Source organism: Dipodomys merriami, unplaced genomic scaffold (assembly GCF_024711535.1).
Source record: "Dipodomys merriami isolate MVZ:Mamm:240054 unplaced genomic scaffold, mDipMer1.0.p SCAF_24, whole genome shotgun sequence".
NCBI lineage: Eukaryota > Metazoa > Chordata > Mammalia > Rodentia > Heteromyidae > Dipodomys > Dipodomys merriami.
The window spans coordinates 6533750-6556889 of NW_027203826.1; the positions used below are offsets into that span (position 1 = coordinate 6533750).

At 41.5% G+C, this 23140-nt stretch overlaps 2 protein-coding genes across 3 annotated transcripts in view; one reads left to right on the plus strand and one right to left on the minus strand.

The window, feature by feature from the left end:
- The window catches only part of Niban1 (niban apoptosis regulator 1), a 210913-nt gene extending 194033 nt beyond the window's left edge, over positions 1 to 16880 (minus strand). Inside the window, exon 1 of the mRNA XM_070034220.1 lies at positions 16827 to 16880. The gene's annotated coding sequence lies outside the window, so the exon portion shown is untranslated. The remainder of the gene's footprint in view (positions 1 to 16826) is intronic.
- The window catches only part of Rnf2 (ring finger protein 2), a 75588-nt gene continuing 68337 nt past the window's right edge, over positions 15890 to 23140 (plus strand). The window contains exon 1 of one of the 2 annotated variants that reach the window (XM_070034233.1): positions 15890 to 16127. The gene's annotated coding sequence lies outside the window, so the exon portion shown is untranslated. The remainder of the gene's footprint in view (positions 16128 to 23140) is intronic. The other variant, XM_070034232.1, reaches the window with a different exon arrangement.

Here is a 23140-nt window from a genome sequence, read left to right on the forward strand (position 1 = left end):
TCCTTTTTCTCCTTCTTCTTCTCCTTCTTCTCCTTCTTCCTCTTCTTCCTCTTCTTCCTCTTCTTTTTCTTCTTCTTGAGTCCTAGGGCTTGGCCACTGTCCCTGAGCCTCCTTTTTGCTCAAGGTTAGTACTCTACTACTTGAGCCACAGTGCCACTTCCAGCTTTTTCTGTTTGTATGGAAGTGAATTTTCTGTTTCTGTGGAATTATGAGGAATTGAACTCACGGCTTCATGAATGCTAGGCAAGCACTCTACCACCAAGCCCTCTATTTATACTTTCTATTGCCATAGCTGGGATGACAAACACATGCTACCACACTCACTTTCTTTCTTTTTTTGGGGGGAGGGGGGAGGTGGTGCATCATGGGGCTTGAACTCTGAGCCTGGGCAGTCCCTCAGCTCTTCAGATCAAAGCTTGTGCTCTACCACTTGAGCCACAGCATCACTTCTGGTTTTCTGGTGGTTAATTGGAGATAAGAGTCTCATGACCTTTCCTGCTCAGGGTGGCTTTGAACCGTGATCCTCAGATCTCAGCCTCCTGAGTAGCTAGGATTACAGGCATGCCTGAGCCACCAGTACCCGGCTACATTTTTTTTTGTTTTGTTTTTGAGATGAGAGTCTCTCAAACTTTAATAATCAGGCTGGAACTACAAACCTCCACAATCCATCATTCCTTCAAGTTGGAAAAACAAGCACATGGCATCATGCTTGTCTTCCCTGATAGAGTCTTGCTAACTTTTTGCCAGGGTGAGCCTCAAACCACAATCCTTCCAGTCATGCCCCCCAAGTAGCTAGGATTATAGGCATGAATTACCAGCATCCAGCTTTTATTATTATATTTTTTATTTTGGTGTTGAGGATGGAACCCAGGTCCTCCTACATGCTAGTAAAGTATTCTACCACTGGGCCACACCTCCAAATGTTTCCTCCATTTTTATTAAGAGATAGAATCTCTCTGTGTTGTCCAGAGTGGTTTCAAACTCCTATGTTCAAGTGATCCCCCTATCTCAGGCTCACAGGTAGTTGGTTCTACAGCACATGCCATTGCATCCAGCTCTACTTTGGTCTTTCAAGTGACCAACTTCCATCCTGATGTTTCTTAGAGGTTGTCAGCCATTTGTTTACTTATTGGCATACAAAGACATTTTTTGAAGGTCTCAAGAATTTAGAAATTGTATACCAGGAAGAAAAGTGAGCACCAAACACACACTGCATAATATCACAGTTTACCCACCCACCTCCAGCTCCAGCCCATTGAGTCTTGGACACTAATCTTTAACATCAGAAGGATAGATCATTCAAAAGACAAGGCATAGGATTCTATCCAATCATTAATGATTTTCATAGGAGCAAGCACTCTACTGGATTCATACCTCTAGTTCTGTTTTTTGCTTTTTGTTGTTGTTGTTGTTTTGCTGGTCAACTGAAGATAAGAGTCTCAAAGGTTTATCTTCCCAGGCTGGCTCTGAGCCAAGGTTCTCAGATCTCAGCTTCCTGAGTAGCTACAACTACAGGTGTGAGCCACCAGCACCCATCTCTTCTATTAATCTTGTCAGGTTCCAAGTGCTAGAATGGTCCATCAAACTTAGTTTACTCTTTCAGACATCTGCTATCTCATCTTACTGTGAGCCTCTTTCACAAAAACTGAATCTCAGAAGAAGATAAGGAATTACAATACCCAGAAAACACCTAAAGAACAGATTATATGAATGTTGGATATGTCCCAAATCCAAGATGCAGGATTAGAACAGTGAGCAAAACAAAAATATTTCCATTCCTGTTGACATACACACATCAGTTAACTATTTATAACTTATGTAATGCAACATCCTACAAATGGTGACTAGAAAGAAATGTTGATGTAGCGTCTTGATCTTCCCAAGAGAAATGGACAAATGATTATTTTTTTGTTAAAGCCAAAAGCAGACCTGTGTTCAGTTTGTGGTGATGAATTAGCAGTAATGAAACATGTCAAGTAGGAACATCACTATAGCTCGAACCATACTAAATTCAATGAGTTGGGAGAACAAATGTGTCTGGGTAAAAAGTCAAGGCTTACTGGGTATGTCTCATGCCTGTAATCCTAGACACTCAGGAGGCTTAGGTTTGAGAATCACAATTTGAAGTCAGTCCAGGCAAAAAAATTGGTGAGACTTACCTCTAATGAAACACATACACACATACACACACACACACACACACACACACACACACACACACACACACACACACACACACACACACACACACACGATGGAAGTCTAGGTGCCACTCAAGTGATAGAGGGCTAGCTTTGAGCATAAAAGCTCAGAAACAGCAGCCAGGCCTGCAATTCAAGCCCTAGGACAGATATTAAAAATAATAAATAAGCCAGGCACCAGTGGCTCAGGCCTGTAATCTTAGCTATTCAGGAGGCTGAGATCTGAGGATCATGTTTCCAAGTGAGCCTGGGTACGAAAGTCTCTGTGAGACTCTTATCTCCAACCAAACACCCAATAACGGGGAGTGGTGCTATGGCTCAAGTGGTAGAACGCTAGCCTAGAGCACTAAGAAGCTCAGAGACAGCAGCCAGGCCCCAAGTTCAAGCCTCACAACCGACAAAATAGATAAATAGATAAATAAGTATTTTTTTTTTAGCAATTTGGAATCACAACAGACCACACTCCTTCAGAAAAATTATGTAGTAAGCATGCCAATCACACAGAAGCCAGGGCCAAGGAAAAGGAGCGTTTATGATAAAGTTAATGGTGACCGCTGTGGAGTTGGTAGCCCCGAAAATAAAATTGCTTCAGAGTATTAGTTCATCAGATTGCAGACTTAGCAAATACATTGAAAACACATTGGAGGAGTCTGCAGGGTTCTCTCTGATTTCATTGTGGACAACAAACTCAGGTTTTTATTCATGGGATAACTGCAGAGTTTGGCATATGAGAAGAACTATAATCACTGGCATGGCATGACAAAAAGTAAAGACTTGAGAAGTTTCTTTCATCAATGAAAATAATGGAGCTAACATAAAGGGAACCTATGTTAGGGAACACTATGATATCAAGATGCTATGTGATTTAACATTGGTGGTGGACATTATCAGTATCTCTCACAGCTGGATGTCAAGTTGCAGTTTTAGCTTCTCAGCTCCCTACTTTAAAATTGTGAAATTGTTTGAAGCTAAATTAAGGCTGTGGAAAGTGCAACTCAAAAGATATAACACAGTGCATTTTCCCAGTCTGGAAAGGCAAAAAGCCTTCTGTGACACTTGACAATGCTGGTGAATGTGCAAAATTAATGGAGGCATTTAATGAAAGATTCAAGGACATGTAAAGTAAATACATGGAATTGGATATCTTTTCCATACCATTCAATATAGAACCAGCTAATGTGCATGATCATCTACAAGCTGAAATCAATTAGCTGCAATGTGATAGTGATTGGCTAGAGTTTTATAAACACAATATGAAGCCGGGCTTCAGTGCTTCATGCCTGTAATCCTAGCTACTTAGGAGATCTGAGATCTGAAAATCACATCTTGAAGCCAGCTCAGGCAGGAAAGTCTGTAAGATTCTTATCTCCAATTAACCACCTGAAAATAGGAAGTGGTGTTGTGGCTCAAAGTGGTAGAGCACTACCCTTGAACGAAAAAGCACAGGGACAGTGTCCAGACCCTGAGTTCAAGCCCCATGACTGACAAAAACAAACAAACATGGCATGGGCAATGATGAATTTCTCACTGTGAAGAGATATACATTGACATGTGCATCTGTGTTCAGAACAGCTTACTGCTGTGAGCAGTTCTTTTCAAAACTTACATCATGAAGAGTCAACAGTACTCCAGACTGACTGATGTATACTTGAAAAGCAGCAATGAGTAAGCAACACCATTACTATCAACTCACATTACACATCTTACCAAAGAGAAACCATTCTAGCTATCATATCAGAGGTGACTTAATTAATGTTTGATCAAATATAGCAGGCTAATTATTAAGTTGATAGTTGTATGGCTTGTCAATGAATAAGAATCTAAATGACTCTTGGCAGAAAAAAAAAAAAGGTCCCCACCCCTGGTATATGGCATGGCCATTGGTCACTGTCCAGTCAGTAAAACACAAACATGAGTTTTACCACTGTTCAATTCTTCTATCACTATTAAGAAAATAACATAATTCAGACTAACAAGTGGATTTTTTTTTTTTTACCATTGATCAGGGTGTCATCCTTCTAAATAAGTAGTTCTCTGTTCACCTTTGAACTACCATGCACAACCCATATGTTCTTTCTAACCAGCGAAGAGCTATGTGTAGGGTACTGTAGAATCCAGCTGTTATACACACAGTGCCAAGTCAGTCTTAAGGGGAAAAGGACTCTTCTGGATTCCCCAAGTACCACATTCCTGCATAAACCACTTCTAGTTTATTATGAATTCTAGGCACTGGGACAGCCTCATTACAGTTTGTCTTTGACATGACCCAACACAGCATGGGAATTCAGTTTTCAATATTATTTTATGTTCTTTTTTCATAGAAATAACTTCAATTAATATCTAATAGCAAGGTCATGAATGTCTGATAGCAAGGTAATAAATGTTTGATAGCAAGGTAATTTCCCCTTGCCCCACAAGTTATCCAAAGTTCCAGTAGTTGTTGCTGGGAGGTGTTCACAGGGCTTTTGTCAGATCCCCTAATATAGACTACAACCAAAATTAGTTCTCTGGTCAATCTTACAGCTCCTTTTAGCATATTCAGTTAAAGTTGCTTGAAAGGTGAATGTACATTGTTGAGACAGGATCTTATTATGTAGCCCAATCTGGCCTCTAATGCACCATTCACTGTCCTACCTCAGCTTCCCAAATGCTAGGACTTGCCTTCTCTTCTGTAATACTGGGTAGAAGAAGTGTTTTTCAGGCATACATTTCCATTCCCACAAAACATTTAAGTAAAGGAAATATAACTTTATTATAGAAAGACTATGTAAGCAATCAGACTTTCATAATCTTACCAACTCTCACAATTTTGATGCTTTTTTCAAATTGTATGTAGCCTGAGTTAGAGCAATGACAGTGGATCTTGGTATTGTGAGTAGTGTTCCCCTATCAAGGAGTCTTGATATTACTCTTTAGTACCCCTGACTATTTTATCCACTTGTACAGAAGGCATTGGGTCCCCAAGGACCCAAGGACCACAGGGTTGAGCCAAGAGACTGGACTCTTTTACCTTTTTTTTTTTTAATTGTTGGTCGTGGGGCTTGAACTCTGCCTGGGAGCTGTCTCTGAGCTCTTCCGCTCAAGGTTAGTGCTCTACCACTTAAGCCACAGCGCCACTTCTGGTTTTCTGATGGTTATTTGGAGATAAGAGTCTCATGGACTTTCCTGCCTGGGCTGGCTTTGAATTGCGATCCTCAGATCTCAGCCTCCTGAGTAGTTAGGATTACAATTATGAGCCAGCAGCACTGGGCTATTCTTATAATGAGTCTGTCTGACTATTGCCCTGAGTTATTTCAGATATCAGATTTCTCAATGTAATCTTTGCCTTCTGATTTTTAAAAATGTCTCCTGATTGAGAAATATGGCAAACTCCTTAAGATTGGGAAACCAGCAGGGGGTCCCTTTGATCCACTCAATCTCCTATATAATGTATCTATTCATTTGTATCTATTCATCAGTTTCTACTTTGTTCATTCCATTTTTCCCTCCTTCTCTCTCCTTCAAACCCTCCTTCCCAATCTTCCTTCGATCCTTCCCTTCTTCCCTCCTTCTCTTTCCTTCCCTCCCTCCCTTCCCTCCCTTCCTTCCCTTTTCCCTCCCTTCCTCCCTCTCCATCTCTCCCTCCATTCCCCTCCCTCCCTCCTCCCTCCCTCCCTTCCTTCCTTCTTTCCTTCCTTCCTTCATTTTGTCCTAGAGTTGGGCTCCTATCCCATTTCTTAATATCTAAAGATTTTTGCCATGTTGGAACCAGGACACACATATATTCTCTCTCTCTCTCTCTCTCTCTCTCTCTCTCTCTCTCTCTCTCTCTTTTAAGTTTTATCTTTGTAAATGTTTTCTTTATGCACTTTATTTCTTAATAACCATTTAAAAGTTTCCACCTTGAGTAAGCCCTTTGTCTTTCCCCATTGTCTTGTTAACTGGCCTGCTGATTTTATTAGCATCTGTAAAATCTAAGTGAAAGCAGAGAAAGTGAATTTAACAAAGCTCTTCAACTGTCTTTCAATTTTACCACAAAAAAAATCTCTCTGGAGAATCCCACATTAAAGGGGTGCCCTCATTTACCCTGGCCTGTGTAACAGGAATCTTCAGTGGATAAATATCCTGGTCACATTAAAGTCAGTTCCAAAGCCACAAAACTTGAAGACATACATGAGATGCTTTAACTTAGGAATATTCCTCTTTGAATTTTTATCAATGGTTAAAAGACAAATTTCAACAAACATTATTTTGCAAATTTTAAATTGACTTTATTTACCAATTCTCAAACCAGGCAGGAATTTAGATCAAAAAATGGTTCCAAACTTTCTGCCCTACCTTTTGTGCATATTATATTTATAGCCCTGGGAAAGGAGGTAACATACAGAAAATGGAAATGAGGTATAGAGATATCCCACTTACAGCTTTCATCTGTTTTACTTGAATATGATTTGAACAGATTGAGATTCAGCTACTTGCTGTAACAGCCCATTTATATACATTAACGTATAGTTCATTATGTATAGAGAAACTATATATGTATATAGCTCACTATGTATAGAGAAAGCTTTAAGTGAACCTTCAAATGTAATGAGAAGTAGGCCTTTGACTAAACTTCAACAGCGGGAGTGGGACATCTCTTTCTTATACCAAAAACGGTTTATAGTGTGTTTGATTCAGTCCATAGGATGTTGCCTCAAGAATATTTACCTTCTGTGTGTCGGGATTATTTGTGATCCTTCTATATTAAAAGGTAAGCGGGGGCACAGCTAGTGGGAGAACAAAGGTTTTCATTTGTTTGTTTTTGTGCCGGTACTAGGACTTAAATTCATGGCCTGGGCCCTGTCTCTCAGCTTTTTCCCTCAAGATTGGTGCTCTACCACTTGAACCCACAGTTCCACTTTTGGCTTTTTGGTAGTTAATTTGAGATGGCTTCCATTTTCTACATTTGTTGATAGAGAAAGTTCTTGGGTGAATGTTTGTGTTTGTTTTTCTCTCCCATGAATGGCATGAGTTAGGTTTGTTGTAGACTCCTTTGCACTGCAATTGGTTTTCATTATGTGTCAAGCCCCAAGCTTAGGGCTGAGGGAAAGATATGGACAAACCTATTATGAGGCAAAGTCAAGAAGGAATAAGCAACTAGCTGAGAACTGGGTCATGTGGAAGAAGAGACAACTGCATTGTAAGCAGACACACAGTAGTCTTTCCAGTTTTAGGAAAGGGTCCAACTAGGGCAGCTAGTGTGGTGAAGTCCAAAAATATGAAGACGAGGATATGTATACGCAAGAAGTGAAGCCAGGTGCCAAGCCCGTGGCTCATGACTGTAATCCTAGCTACTTAGAGGCTGAAATTTGAGGATCTCAGTTCAAAACCAGCCCAAGCTGGAAGATCCATGATACTCTTCTCTCCAATTAACCACCAGAAAACTGGAAGTGGTGCTGTGGCTCAAATGGTAGAGTGTTTGCCTTGAGCTGAAGAGCTCAGGGACAGCACCCAGACCCAGAATTCAAGCCCCACTACTGACTGGAAAAAAAAAAATTGATGCAACTGGAAATCCATGAACTATGGACATCAACACTATTCTAGAACAAAAACTAATGATAATTAGATTAATGGAAGAGTAAATAGTGTTGGAGAGAGGCCAGGCAAAGAAAGCTAGGTCCCTCTCCTGTCTCTAACGAGATAGTATGACTAGAGGTTCATTGGTAGTTATTGTTATCTCATTAAGTCCAGTTGGACTTGGTAGTTTCTAAGGAGCACAGTCAATTCTGATCTTATAAACATGATCCATTAAATGTGCATATATACATATGTGTATACACACACACACACACACACACACACACACACACACACATATGTTAGTTGTGGGGCTTGAACTTTGGGCCTGGGAGATAAGAGTTTCATGGACTTTCCTGCCCTGGCTGGCTTTGAACCACAATTCTCAAATCTCAGCTTCCTGAGTGAGTATGAGCTATTGGCACCAGGCTTAAACGTGTTTATATTTTTTAAATAACAATGTAAAAATTGTGTATAGAAAAGCATCTCAGTGTATAAACAATAAAGCTTTAGGGCTAGGAAGGTGGCTCAGTGGTAGAGTGCTTGCCTTGCATTCATGAGGCCCTGGGTTTGTTTCCTCAGCACCACATAAGCAGAAAAAGTTGGAAGTGGCACTGTGACTCAAGTGGTAGAGCACTAGCCTTGAGCTGAAGAGCTGAGGGACAGTGCCCAGGCCCAGAGTTCAAGCCTCATGACTGACCAAAAAAAAAAAAAACACCCAAAAAACCCAATAAAGCTTTAATATTCTAGGTTGATCAAAATGTTCTTTTAGAGTTACTTAATTTACAACCTATATATGTTATTCAATATATATTTAAATAGTTTATTTTTGGTGGAGTAGAAAATGTTACTGATTCAGATAATGTATATGATATTTTTTCCAAAAAAATTTTTTTAGCTCTGGGCTTGGGTGCTGTCTCTCAGCTCTTCAGCTCAAGGCTAGTGCTCTACCATTTGAACTACAGTGCTACTTCTGGCCTTTTCTGTTTATATGGTGCTGAGGAATAGAGCCCAGGGCCTCATGCATGCAAGGCAAGCACTCTACCACCGAGCCACCTTCCCAGCCCTTTTACAAATTTTATATACTCTGAAAATTGTTTCTTATATGGGAAAGATTTGACAGTTATTTTACTTATTTTTTAAATTTAATTTTTATTTGTCATTACCAGGATTTGAACTAAGGGCTTCATAGTCATTTGGCTTTCTTACTCACTGCTGTTGCTCTACCACTTGAACCGTGGCTCTAGTCCTGGCAGTTCTTTTAAATTCTTCTTCTTCTTTTTTTTTTTGGGGGGGGTGTCTGGTCATGGAGCCTGAACTCTGGGCCTGGGCGCTGTCCCTCAGTTCTTCAGCTTAAGGCTAGCACTCTACCACTTGAGCCAAAGTGCGACATCCGGCTTTTTTCTTTTTGCTTATGTGGTGCTGAGGAATCGAACCCAGGGCCTTATGCATGCAAGGCAAGTGCTCTACCACTGATCCACCTTCCCAGCCCCTTAAATTCTTTACTAAAACCATGTTTATGAACTGAACCATGTTAGGTAAGAGATATTTTTCCTTTACTCTGTTATTCCTAGCCCCACCAAAAAAAATTTCTACTACCACACTTTTCTCCTCCCTCCCTCCCACCCTCCCTCCCTCCCTCCCTCTTTCTCTCTCTCTCTTTCTCTCTCTCTTCCTTCCTTCCTTCCTTCCTTCCTTCCTTTCTTTCTTTCTTTCTTTCTTTCTTTCTTTCTTTCTTTCTTTCTTTCTTTCTTTCTTTCTTTCTTTCTTTCTTTCTTTCTTTCTTTCTTTCTTTCTTTTTTTGTCGGTCATGGGCCTGGGCGCTGTCCCTGAGCTTTTCAGCTCAAGTGAGTGCTCTACCACTTGAGCCACAGGGCCACTTCCAGTTTTCTGGTGGTTAATTAGAGATGAGAGTCTCATGGGCTTTTCTGCCCGGGCTGGCTTTAAACCATGACCCTCAGATCTCAGCCTCCTGAGTGGCTAGGATTACAGGCGTGAGCCACCAGCACCTGGCTCACACTTTTCTCAAATGGGAATTTTTTTTTTTTTTTTTGGGGTCCGGTCGTGGGCCTGAACTCTGGGCCTGGGTGCTGTCCCTCAGCTCTTCAGCTCAAGGCTAGCGCTCTACCACTTGAGCCACAGCACCACTTCTGGCTTTTTTTTTTTTTTTTTTTGCTTATGTGGTGCTGAGGAATCGAACCCAGGGCCTCAGGCATGCAAGGCAAGCGCTCTACCACTGAGCTACCTTCCCAGCCCCTCAAATGGGAAATTTTGAGTGAGCTGTAATTTGATGTAAGTATTTTGTATTTTTTTCTTGATTTCCCCAATAGTATCTTCCAATATTCTTTTCCAGAGCAATTCCACTTTAGTTCTGAGTTTTATTTATTTTTTGTTCCTTGTTAGTTTCCAGAGTAATTCTTGATGTTTCTAGATCACTGCCAAGAATGAAATTATATCTAATCCAATAGAAATTTTGCAAGGAATCCTCCCCCCCCTCAAAAAAAAAAAAAAACCAGAAAAGATCTGTTTGAACAGAATAAATTTTCTTCATAGTAGAAAACTAAAAGCTAGTAATTATTAAATCTTCCTTTAGGTTTTACTTGAAAATAAATATTGCAATTTAATATCCCTCACTAATATATACCATTATTAGCTGTAAAGAAAGAGTTCTACCTTCATTACTAAAATAAAAACTTTAATTTGTTCTTTTGGCTTCTTAAACACATGCTAGTTCATTATTTTAATAAAACGCACTAGCAGATGTTAGGAAGAATGGAGCCACATCTGGGACATATAAAATACCATTCCAAGTCTCCACATGAGAGAACTAGCAATATTGATTCATTCTCTCCAAGTCTAACTGGCCCATCTCATTTAACCTGTTTAATTCCTCAAAGTCGAATAGTTAGCCAGTAAGAGTATTACCAATTATTTGGGTTGCCTTGGGAATATATTTTTTTAAAAAGCTGCAATACCAAGGGACACATCACAAACAGAAAATCACTATGTTGAAATACAAATAGAACTTCACTAAAGCTTGAGGCTAAAGTTATATTTTTTCAGCTGAAGAGGTCATAAATCTTGAGTTGCCTGCTTCCTGAAGCCACCTTGAATTATAAGTCTCTAGGCCTTTTTACACCATTTTCTACTTAACTCTTTTGGAAAAAGCACAGCCCATTTAAAATAAGACAAATAAAAATTTTATTAGAGGATAATGATAGCAAGATATATAGAGAGGTGGGAGTTAAACCTCAATCTATTCTAGTCTTCTCACCTACCTTTTGCTTTTCATTTTGTTTTGTTTTCTTAAAGCATGTTTCCTAAGCAAACAAAAACAGTACCTGATGCTTTCCTGTCAATAGATCTGCTCTATAGACCATTATATTTTGCATCAGCTCTAGCTTCTTAAAATAGCTCACGCCTGTAACCTTAGCTATTCAGGAAGCAGAGATCTGAGGGTTGCAGTTCAAAACCTCCCTGGGCAGGAAAGTTCATCAGACTCTTTTCTCCGATTAGCTACCTAAAAACTGAAAGTGGAACTGTGGCTCAAAGTGGAACTGTGGTTCAAAGTGATAGAGCACTAGCCTTAAGCAAAAAAGCTCAGAGACAGTGTCCAGCCCCTAAGTTCAAGCCCACAACAGGAAAAAAAAAAAACAAAAAAACACTGATTATTTGATAAATAATAGTTCAGAGAAGAAGCTCTGAAGATGTTTATGTCAAATACAACTTACTAAAAATAAAAAGATAACTCAGTTGTCTTAAATAGGAAGCACAGAAAATTGAGACAGGTTCAAGACAGATGACCAAGCTTTGCCATTTTCAAATTCATTGTTTGGGAGAGTTACTGAACCACAGAAATCACACTGTCTCATCTGTACAGAAGGAACAACTTGGAGGATTTTTTTTTTTTGGAGATTCATTGAAGCAAAGATCTACCAGCCCTGTTTATAGACACATATATAGCTTAGTGTTAGCAGAATATTGGTGTCTTTGTCTCATAACAACCCATGGCAATTAGATACCTGGCTGAAAGGAAACTGGCTAAAAAGAAATCTATATGATATATGCTCTGGCTTTGTAGAGAAAGCTCTGGAGAACCCAACTAAAATTTTGGAGAAAATCTCTGGTGTTAACTTTTAATTAAAAAAAAATTAACTCATGTTTCCTTTTCCTGGAGTTTCCAGCAGGGCTTTTTGTTGGTCATTTTGGAGATGGAGTCTAGGGGACTTTCTGCCCAGGTTAGGCTGGCTTTGAACCTAGATCCTCTAGGTCTCAGGTTCCAGAGTAGCTAGGATTATAGGCATGAGCCACTAGCACCCAGCTGCGAACAAAGAGCTTATAGCCTAGTCATATTGATATTGGTGTTTTTAAATTCAAAACACTTAACAAAGTGCATGGCACATAGTAGGTACTCAATAAAAGTTGTTGAGCTAAACTAATGTAATAGCATGACTATAAGAGAAAGCCAGTGTGAAGGAAAGTTTGATAATTGTTTTGATAATTGTTCATTGTGTGGTTAACTTGGTATTACATCCGGAGTTTTAAAGAAAAAGAATGTCATTACCTGGATTTCATTTAGTCATCCATATATAACATGATACTTGTATATGTAGTGTTCATTTAACATTTTTCTACCTAAAATATGAATATAACTTTTAATCACTATATTTAACATACAGACACAGTATTATCAGAAAAAAGTTTTCAGGATAATATTCTTTTATTTAAAATGAGTTCTTATTATGTAGCAAAGATCTTGCTCTAAGGATCCTTCTATCTGTATCTTCCCAGTGCTGAGATTATTAATGTATACTACCATGCCTAGCTTCAGGGTGATATGTAAGTAAACTCAAGACAGTAGCAAAACAATAGCAAAAAGCACTGTGTGCCAGTGACTCACACCTAGCAACTCAGGAAACTGAGATCTGAGAGTTGTGGTTCAAAGCCAGCCTGAGCAGAAAGTTGATAAGACTCACCTCCACCAAAAAAAGCCAAAAATGGAGAGCTATGTTTCAAGTGGTAGAGCACTAGCCTTGAGCAAAAAAGCTCAAGGACAGTGCTTACCTCCCAAAATCAAGCCCAAGGACCTGAATCCCCTTATGAGCAAAATAAACAGTTTCCATATGGTGAACCCCTACATTGATTAATGCACAGATACTTGATTTCCAATCAGGTTGTGTCTCAATAAGCCCACAGTAATTTGAAAAAAATCATAGTTTAAGAATGTATTTACTGGGCTGGGAATGTGGCTCGGTGGTAGAGTGGTTGCCTTGCATGCACAAAGCCCTGGGTTCTATTCCTCAGTACCACATAATCAGAAAAAGCTGGAAGTGGTGCTGTGGCTCATATGGTAGAGCACTAACCTTGAGCAAAAGCAGCTCAGGGTCAGTGCCCAGACCCTGAGTTCAAGACCCAGGACTGGCAAAAAAAAAAAAAAAAGGGGGATATTATAGCTATTCTCAGGGCATTTATATCAGCCTTAGCTTGGACAAAAGTATCTAACTCATAGCCTGTTTTATAATAACAGTTTTGAGTTTCTCATATAATTTATTGGTATGGTACTGAAAAATGTAAAGATTTGTGAGTATGCTTTCATATCACCATGAATTAAAAAATAGATAAGTCAACTGCTATTTCTTGGGGACTGTCCATATTGTTCAAAGTTTTAAAAAGGGAATCAAGTATAGCGCTTCACATTTGTAATCCCAGTACTTAGGAGGTTGAGGTAGAATTTCCAGATTGAGGCCAGCCAGAGCTATAGAGCCACGTTGTTCCCCCAAAAAATGGACCTGTGAGGAAGAACTGGAAAGTCTGCTCTGTATGACGGTCAACTCATCAAGTATAGTTTATTTTTGAAAGAATACTTTTGCTGAAGTCACTGAAGAAAATCAGTTACAGATAAAACTTCTTGGATTACTTTTTCATAAAAATCTAACAATTTATTGGTAGGGCCAGACAGGTTGACATTGTTCACCTGTAACTCCACTTCTGTTTAGTTTAAGGACTCAGTCCTCTTGCAAGTGTGTGGGCTCATGTAACTAGCTGTAGGCAATGACATGGAATCAATGATCTGTTACCCTTCCAAATGAAGGTAGTGAAAACCACATAGTTATTCTTCAGTCACTTTCTTCCTTTGCTACAGAGAGTGAGGGCTGGGTTCCAGGTGATACAGTGTCTGTTCATGTGATTTCTGGAGAGATTGTAACTGAGTATGAGCCACATAAACCAGGAAACATGAGCAGGTGATAAACTTTTGTTTCAAAGATGTTTGTTGTTGTATGTTATAATAGATTCAGAGAACCCTCCATAGCAAGTTTTGGAGTAAGAGGTAACATAGATAAAAGCTGCATTAATTTGTCAGTAGTGTCTTTCCTATTAGAGGGTGTTAGCTGGAGGTCTCTGCTTTTTAATCACATTTCATCCAAGTATCCCATACGTTTTTCATTTTTCCACTGATTCTCCTGTGAATCCTTTTTAAGTGCTATATTTAATTTTTATTCATAAAGTTCTCATACTTTCTACAAAAGATCATTTTCCTCCTCATCAACTGAATTGTTTAATCTTGTCACACATCATGATTTTCAAAAGCATTTTTATCTTTAAATAGTTGTACAAGGGATTTCAATTCAACATGTCAATTCATGTGTACAATGCGTCTTGATCTGTGTTATTGCTTCCACCATTCTCCCCAGTCATCAAACCTAACCCCATCAGTCCTCTTAAGTCAAAAGAATTTAAACTAGAGCCAGAGGGTCTCTAAATTATAAACACTCTGCTCTTCAATCGACACAGTCATGAATGAAAAGTAGAGATGCTTCTGCATCTGCACTCTCTCTAGAAATTGGAGAAGTAGAGAATGCATGATTATTTTGGTGATTTATTTACATCTGAGGAAGAGCTTAACCTTGAAGCCATTGTAGAAAACTCATTTTTTTATTTAAGGCTCTGGATACTAGGATAAAGTTTTCAAGGCACTGAAAAAGAATAATGCTTTGTTCTTGTTTAATTTGATGGATGTTAGGTAGCGCACATACTATGTTGTCTTCAATATTTTAACGCCTTTCCTCTTTCTTTCCACCTTCCAGCATACCTGCCTAAGACCATCTCAAATTCTAATTCTCTGAACAGGTCAGCTGGGATTGATAGTTTTCTTTTCCAGGTCTTACATACACTCCTAACTCTTATTTGAAGTTGCTTACTGAAAACATTGGGTTGTTCAAGAGCTGGAAAAGATACAATGTCTCATTTCGCAAACAAGGAGAAAAGGTCCAATGGAGCTAATCAATCTACTTAAGTCACACACTTAAGTCTCAGACTTATGGGAGGCTGTAAATCAGTTTGTCAAATTCCTTGTGCAGCCCATTCCTTCAAATGCCTTTCCAGGAACGATGTGGTATTTTGTTGGCTCTCTTTTGGAAGAGAACACGACCTCTCATCAGTGAAGTTAATTATTCCTTTATTATTTCTTCAGCGCATAAGTGAAATGAATAATTTCTTGTAGGTTTTTCGGTAAGGATTACATCTGTTTAACCTGTAGTTCTCATATCCTCAGAAGATTAATCATACAGAAGCAGAAAAAGGCCAAAAAGGGAGAAACAAAAGCATCAGCAAAATAAATCGTTAGGGACGATCCGAATGCTAACAACAGATACTCAGCAATAGACACGCTGCTGGAGTTGAAGGTCACTTTCCCGGGAATACTTGGATCTTGCAGATCTTGCTGGGCAAAGATGGAAAAGCGTGCGTCTGTTAAACGGGGGAGCTGGGACGCTGAAGTTCAGGTGGAGTTCTGGAGGTGGAAGACTAATGAAGATGTCTACCAGGTAGGATGGGTGTTCAGAGGACGAAATCACGGGAGGAAGTCTGAAGCGAAAGCCTCGGCAGCCGGCCTGGGCGGCCAAACGGGCGGCCGCACCGGCAAGCACAGAGGAACCCCGGGACTCTGGAGGGCAAGGGGCCCCTGGGACTCGGGGCGTTGCCGGGGGCTGCCTGGGGGCGCCGAGCCCGGGAGGGGCGTGGACTGACCCGGAGGGCGGGGCCTCGGGCGGGATGGGCGGGGCCTCGGGCCGGGCGGGGCGGGGCGCTCCAGGCCAGCACGCGGCGCGCCCCCTCCCCTGCGCCGGGGGCCTCCCGCGCCGTGCACGTCCCCGTCCCGCGCCTCAGCCTCCTCCCTCGCTCGCTCCTTCCCGCCCTCCCCGCGGCGCCGGCCGAGCCGGCTTCCCCTCCGTTTCTCATGAATATTGAGCGGCCCCTGTTGTATTTCCCGAGCTCCATTGCGGAAGCCGAGGCTCGCCATATTGTGCGGCGGCGCCGGCGGCCGCGGCGGCTGATCCCCGAGTCTCTGTCTCCGGCCGCGGCCCGCGGAGCCCCGGGCTGGGGCGGACGCCGGTGAGTGTGTGTGTGTGGGGGGGGGGGGGCCGGGCGCGGCGGGCCGGGGGCGCCGCCGGCGGGGTGCGGGCGCTCGGCGGCCGGCGGGGGTGTGAGTGCGGGAGTGCGCCCGCGTCCGCGGGGGTGTGAGCGGGGATGGCGCCGCCGCCGCCCCGGCCGCGCTCGGCGGGGGAGGCGGCTCCTCATTGTTCGCGTTTCTCCGCGGGTCTCGGCGGGGCGGAGAGCCCAGCTTGTGGGGCGCGGGGCGGCCGGGATGGCTCCCTTCTTCCTCCGCGGCGCCCCCCCCCCCTCGCCCCCGGTCCGGCCTCTCGCGGCGGGAGCCCCGCCTGAGCCGCCCCGCTCGGCCGCCGGCCGTGGGGGAATGCGGGCTCTTCCCCCCCCCCCCCGGGCTTCCCCTCGCCGCCGCCGCCGGGGCGGGGCGGGCGGCCTGCGCCGCGGGGTGGGGTCCGGGTCCCGGGAGCCCCGGCCCCTCCGCCCTCCCCGCGCGCCTCGAGGGAGGGGGCGGACCGGAGTCGGGGTTCGGGCGGGGGGGGGGAAGGCGCTCCTGGGAAGCGGGGCTCCCTCCCTCCCTCCGCCCGCACATTCCTGGAGTGCCGCCCTCCGCCCCGGGTCTTGGCTGCTTTCCGCCCCCCGCCGACCCCGGCCTGGCTGCGGCTGCTGGCCGCGTCGGGTGTTGAACCTGCCGTCTCCCGTACTCACCGGGGTCACCGGGTTGGTCCTGGCTGTCAGGGTCCTGTCCTTCCCGCCCGAGTCGGCTTCCTACTCCCGGAGGGGGGGCTGCTGGGGACATGGGGCCACCGAACTTTGGGGGCTCGCTTCCATGGCTGGTCCACTCTGGGTACCCCGCTCTCCGTGAAGACCCATTTGGACAGCCTTTAGGAGACCTTCGGGGGTTCTAGAGCATGGGGTGCCTTTTACTTTTGTAAAATGGTGGGGAAAAGAACAAAAAAACAAGAACCACAAGGCGTCAGGTGGCCGGGCGGTGTGCGGATCGGCCGGGGATCGGCCGGACCGAGGTTCAGCGCGTGCTCCGGAAAGTTCAGTCGAGGCACGGATTCGCTGCTTCTGGCCGGGGACAGCGTTTAAAAGCGGTGCGCGAGCCCTTGGCCTTACGTAATTCCTTTTTGGTGGTTCCAGGAGGATCCGCGAATGCTTAGGTGTTTTGAGTTGGATGGAGTTGTTGGCTGATGGCTTAGATCTTGGTTCTTAGGTGAAATTCGATCCTTCGATTTCTGAAGTTTATATGGCAGCCGTATGGCTCGTGGATATTCCTACTTGTCTCAATCAACAAGTATCTTTTAAAATCTTGGTTGTACGCTTATCCTACTTCTTTTTTTTTTAAGTAAAATAATGGGTATTTAGATGATTCCATTTTTCTAGGGTTTCCCACAGCAAACATGGTCTGTTACTGTTTCTAAGGATTTTGTTCCTCCCAAATCCTTGTGAAATCTCTAAGTTTAAAATCGCTTCTAGAGGAAGAATGCAGTCGAGAATTTATGGAAGATAATTGCCTGGATCAGATGGGTCCATTTACAGGTATTAAAAAAAATAAGCTATTGGTCCCCAAGTGCTATACAGAAAACTTCAAATTTGGGTAATTAACATGAAGTAGACAATACATTAAGAACATTGAGAAGTTTTGAATTTTTCTGTGCTTCTGTGGAGCATCCAGACAGCTGGCTCCCAGGTTTGTGTGGGTAGAAATATAGACCAGGTTAGCAAATATGTTTGGAATTTCATTTGTCTGTTACTCGATAGATCAGATTGTAGTGTCAACTGTTTCTCTTTAATCATATTTGTTCTTGATTTGGGTTTATCTTATACAGGCTTTGGTCTAAAGATGATATATGCCTGACTAATATATAACTAGATCTTCTCAGTGACAGTTTAATTTCTGTACCTTAGCAAAGAAGTATAATTCCAGCAAGAGAAATGAGTTAACACTAAAATACACTTTATTAAAATTATGGCAGTGTTTCTAATGTGACAAAGTAATTCATAGTTTTGAAATGACTTGTTTGTTGAATTCAGGAGACGTGAAAAAAGTAGTTTTTTTTTTGTTCATCGTGGGGCCTGAACTCTGGGCCTGGGCGCTGTCCCTCAGCTCTTCAGCTCAAGGCTAGCGCTCTACCACTTACAGTGCCACTTCTGCCTTTTTGTGCTTATGCGGTGCTGAGGAATCGAACCCAGGGCCTCATGTAGCACTCTACCACTGAGCCACCTTCCTAGCCAAGTTGAAGTTTTTTAATGAGGAAAAAGAAAATCTAAGATTTTATACACACAAATATCTATGGTTGGTTTGTAATTACTGTTCCTTATTACATACCCTATGCAAGATAAAAGCATTACTGAATAGCAGTTGTCCACTTCTTGATTTCATTGGTCTGAAATCTTAGCTATCATAATAATTTCTTGACTTACTATGTTTGGTGCTAATCTTGGGGCTTGGACTGAAGGCCTAGCCACTGTCCCCAAATTACTCCTGTGTCTGTTGCTCAAGACTGGTTCTCTGTCCCTTGAGCTCCACTTCTTCCACTTTCTTATTAACTTAGTTTGCATTTAACTAAACAGTTATGGTTTGGGGTAAAAGGTACAGTGGCACCAGTTCATTTCTAAAAGTCTAGATAGCCTGCCTTTCCCCACTGTCCTACTGTTTGTGCCTGCTGGGTCTTCGGGTGTCTTTTGTTACAGGAGTAATTTGGTTGGCAGTAATGAGATCTATAGCTTTTATGTAGAAACACGAGCTTTACTTTGAGTCTAGGCAGGAGCTAGATGATGAATTCCTGACTGTAGGTTAGCAGGATAGATGGTCCACTGACCAGTTTTAAACTGTGTAGAATAACTCCAGTAGAACTGCCATGTTCTCAATTCTTTTTTTGCTTTTGGATCCTCAGTGGCAATATTATCAACTATTCTGAAAAAGATTTCTATTGATTGAATTAGCCTTCTCCCATTTCATTTTGAGACAGAATTAACATGTTTTCTGCTTCCACATGCCTACTATTTGTTAAAAATTTCAAATGTTTATTGGTATTGAGTATAATAGTGAAAAATTATTTTTCAAACTACCTTCAGATTAAATTTTCTTACGAGAAATACTATTAACTGAAGTAACTGGAGCTGAGAGTGTAGCTCCTTGGTGCCTAGCCATGTGCAAGAAGGCCTTGGATTCATTCCCTAGCATGGAAAAAAAATACTTGAAAAGAGCTTAGGAAGACAGACATAGCAGGAAGTTCAGCTCAGCTTTAGCATTGGAGCAGATTATTGTTTTCTCTCTTGAACACTAGCTGAAATGGGGGCCATTTAGGGGCCATGTTGAACAATAGCCAAAAAAAAGCCTTCCAGTAAAAGAATCATATTCAGCAGTCTCACGCCACGGATTGTGACTGAAAATATTGGGGAGTATAAGAGAACTTTCTCACACCACAGTATTTTGAGGATATGTGCGGAAGTAAAAGCCAGTAAAAAAGGTGTGCTAGGCTAATCTTCCTCATTTAATATAAATTATTCCTTTTTCTTTCAAAGCCAGATAGATGGCTTGAGTGACAAAAGTTTAGTGTTTTTTTCTTTTTTTAAAGCTTGGGCTCAACAGAAGCAAATTTGAAGTCTTTTTATCTATAAAAGTTAACCTTTTATGTATAAAGTAACCAACACCAAATTTTGTTTCCTTTTCTGAACAGCAAGATGTCTTAGAAGAGAACATTTAGAACAGTGTTTTGCAGAGGGTTAAGGTCTAGTAAGCATTGTTGAGTTAGTACATAACTCATGTGAGGCCTGGTTGGTTCTGGGAGTACCAAGAGAAATTGAAAGCTAGAATCAATTGATGTTGCCTGGGCCAACAACTGCTGGTCAGGAACTTAAAGGAAGTCCATGTTCCTGTTTTCCAGTCACCATTTACTACCTCACAGAGACCCTATTGGCGAAGGAGTGGTGAGATGGAGTTACACAGTTTGAGCTCTTACAATCATAGACCAGAGCTTAGAAGGATGATTTTTAGAGTTGAGAGATAGTGAATAAAATAACCTGAACAAAAAGTAAATGTTAAAGTATAACTTTTTTTTTTTATTTTTATTTTTTAAATTTTTTTGTTGGTCATGAGGCCTGAGCTCTGGGCCTGGGTACTGTCCTTCGAAAGCTCTTCAGCTCCAGGCTAGCGCTCTACCACATGAGCCACAGTGCCACTTCCGGCTTTTTCTGCTTATGTGGTGCTGAGGAATCGAATCCACATGCATGCAAGGCAAGCACTCTCCCACTGAGCCACCTTCCCAGCCCCAAAGTATAATTTAAATAGGAAGAAAACCCTGTACTTACCTTGTCTTTCAGAAAACATCTAGTGATGATTTTTTGTATGGCCAGAGGCATTTGCTAGGGCTAAAGAGTAGAAAAATTCATCAAGCAACTTCTCTTTCCTGAAGGAATGTAGTCTAACTGGCATGATAGATAAAGTACTGTACAGTGTGTTAAATGCACTAAACATATGAGTAATGTGTTTTGAGAGCCCAAAAGAAACAGCAACCAACTTGCTGCTTCTTTACTTACAGAAACTTAGTGACCAGTATTATGTTTTGAATCGTGTATCTCCATCAAATTCAACTTTTTTTGTACTGCTGTGTTCTACCTAATTCCTTTGGAAGCTCTTTCTCTGAGATATCGCAGTTTTGTTAGTCGTAATCATTCTTCTGAATATTTTCGGTTTTTTTTTCATCTAAATTATAAAGACCATTGTTTTCTCCGAACTTTTAACCTAGCCTAATACTCTGTGCAAAGATATTTGAGAAATTTGTTTTTGAAGTTGATAATAGGAATAAAATATTGTTTTTTGTAAGGTCATTAGAAAATAATTGGGGTAGTGTTGTATGATTTTATGAATGTGAGAATTCACATCCGTTAATTTAAACTGTATAGCACAAATTAATGATTTAAAAGGGGACTCTGGATTTCTAGTCTATATTGCAAAGCAGTAATTTGGATAGGAATTTTGCTGCTGCTTCATTCCCCCTGCTCCCCCTTTTTTTCTTTTTACCTTTTTTCAGTACCAGGGCTTGAATTCAGCCTGGGTATTGCTTGCTTCATTTGCTCACAGCTGGTGCTCTACCATTTGAACAACACTTGCAGCCTAACTCTTTTTTTGCCAGTCTTGGGGCTTGAACTCAGGGCCTGGGCACTGTCCCTGAGCTTCTTTTTTTTCTCAAGGTGAGCATTCTACCACTTGAGCCACAGCACCACTTCTGGCTTTTTCTGGTTATGTGGTACTGAGGAGTCAAACCCAGGGCTTCATGCATACTAGGCAAGCATTCTACCACATTCCCAGCCCTCAGCCCAGCCTTTTGCGGGTTAATTGGAAATGAAGTCTGAGGAAAACTTTTCTATTTGGGCTGGCTTCAAACCACATAAGTGGTTTGAGTAGTCAGTCAGTAGTAATACAGTCATTAAGAGAAAAATACTAAATAAAATCCTCTTTTACCTCTTTATTTGTGAGTGTCCTACAATCTCAGTTTCTGAGGAAAGGGGGAGACAAGTTCCTAATTCCATTTTTCTACAAATAAAACTACATCAGGTAGTTTATTTTGATGTCTTTAAAAAAACTGTCCGGGTAATATTGTCTAAGAAGCATTGTACTGATTACCTGACTTAGAATTTTAACCTCTTTGTACCACTCCTTAAAAACAATTAAAAAATGGTCCCATCTTTATCTGCTTTTTTTCTTATTTCTGTATTATCACTACTGCCTCCATTAGCTGTTGCCAGCTGTGCACATCTGCAGTGCTGCTTTTTTGCTTCATTTTAGAAATGTGTTCTGCTTGTTTCCTCTATATGCACATGCCATATTGGCCTAATTTTAAAACCAATGAGTTCTCCACGTTTTAAAAAGACATATGCCTCCATGCCAGTAATGTATTAAACCTCACTATTTACTAGTAGATGGAGTCTAATTCAGTCTGGCTTGGCTGTGTGGGATCCTAGCCAAATGTTTTATAGAAGTCACTATAAAAGAAGTATACAGCTTGAGGGGGGAAGGGTTGGGAAGGAAAAAACTGGGAGAAAATGAGGGAAGAGGGTGACACTGTTCAAAAAGAAATGTATTCATTACCTGACTTAGGTAACTAACCCCTCTGTGCATGATCTTTACAATAAAAAAAATTTTTTTTTTAAAGTCTTCACTTTACAGATTAGGGATAGTGTGCCTAGTTAGTAGAGGAACTTCAAAATTGAAGGCAGTAGATTTGATTTCTGCATCTGGTTACACTGCTAGCAGAATTCTTGATATTTCTGACTCTACTTATAAAGGATATTAAAGGAATAATGTAGGTAAAAGACTTTTTGTGAACAACAAAGCATATTGTACATAAATATAACAGGTGTGTGTGTGAAGATAGAAAAAGCTCTATCAGTGGTTAGGATCCTGGTGATAATTTTGTGTCTACTTTAGAATTCTTTTGAATTCCTATATTTAAAAGAAAGTTGTTATGATGGACGTGGGATGAGAGAGAGGTTATGGATATCCTATAACCCTCGTATTTTAAAAGGTTGACATGCCTCATTTGTTTCCTTTCTTTCTAAAGTGTTAAATGTGAACAGTCTGAGATAATATCTCAAACTTGTTATATAAATAGGAGTAAAATAAAATTACCTTCTTGCAGATTGTTTTAATGACAAGGGCCCAAAGGCAATATGGAAAATAAATATCAGTACTGCTTTGGCTGGAAATACTCTAGTTTGTGTTATATGAGTTATTTTGTTAATTTTAGGAAAACCTCTGCTTTTAAAATATGCTTAGCAGCTGGGCACCGGTGCCTTATGCCTGTAATCCTAGCTATTCAGGAGGCAGAGATCTGAGGATTGCAGTTCAAAACCAACCCGGGGAGTAAGGTCTGTGAGACTCATATCTCCAGTTACCACCAGAAAACTGGAAATGGTGCTGTGGCTTAAGTGGTAGAGTGCTTGCCTTGAGCTCAAGAGCTGAGGGACAGTGCCCAGGCCCAGAGTTCAAGCCCCACGACAGACCCCTCACT